This window comes from Hylaeus volcanicus, chromosome 6 (assembly GCF_026283585.1).
Source record: "Hylaeus volcanicus isolate JK05 chromosome 6, UHH_iyHylVolc1.0_haploid, whole genome shotgun sequence".
Classification (NCBI taxonomy): domain Eukaryota; kingdom Metazoa; phylum Arthropoda; class Insecta; order Hymenoptera; family Colletidae; genus Hylaeus; species Hylaeus volcanicus.
The window spans coordinates 1725298-1726246 of NC_071981.1; positions in this window are offsets into that span (position 1 = coordinate 1725298).

The following is a 949-nucleotide window of genomic DNA, read 5'->3' on the forward strand; positions in this document are numbered from 1 at the left end:
TTGTTAAATCTTGTTTATATTTCTTTGGATATTTTTATCCTAAATAAGATGAATTCTATTCTATTATTCAGTTTAGTTCCACGTAACATATTTTTACATTTAATTGAATAAAGTGTCTTCAAAACTCGTCACAAATAGTTACAAATAAACTAGCTGCTAGGTTTACTGTTTTAATAGCGGATTTTAACAAAACTTGGGTTGAAATGCTTACAGAATGCTTGGCTTAGGGAGAGTCCTAATAAGGGAAGGTTCTCATTATAGAACTTAGGGTATCCGGATAATAGGAAATTCGAGTAACGGGGTTCGCATAATTAGGGTTCTACTCTGTGTCGAGTCTTCTCGCGAACAATAAACTTCGGACTCTTTGATTATCGTTTCAACCTCGATAGCCCAAGTTCCATAAACTCAAGGTTTCCAAAGGACAATTAACGACTCGAAAACAATGGGACAATCCTGGTCTCGGTAACCCTGGGAAACATTCCTGTTCTCCAGGTATCATCCCTCCCTTCCCTCAAATGCTTTGTCGAGGGTGTTAAGAAAGGGTGACTCGGAACATTCGGCATTCGATATTCGACGTTCAGTAAATCGTGCAGCACGACCGGTGCACAATCTTCCAATACTCCATCCATCGAAAGTAGAAGTTCGCGTAGATTCTAAATTTCACCAACAGCTAGAACTAACTCGAAATTATTGTTTCGTGGCTACACTAAGCAACCAATTCGAACCAATTCGATACTAATCCAACGCAACGTGTTAGTATTATTGACTCGGTATTTGCGAAGAAGAATGCAAATCGAGAGATTCAGTCGCGAGTTGACAGTGATCGCATTGAAGACCTTCCAATACTCCATCCGTCGATAGTAAAAGTTCCCGTAGATTCTAAATTTCACCAACAGCTAGAACTAACTCGAAATTATTGTTTCGTGGCTACACTAAGCAACCAATTCGA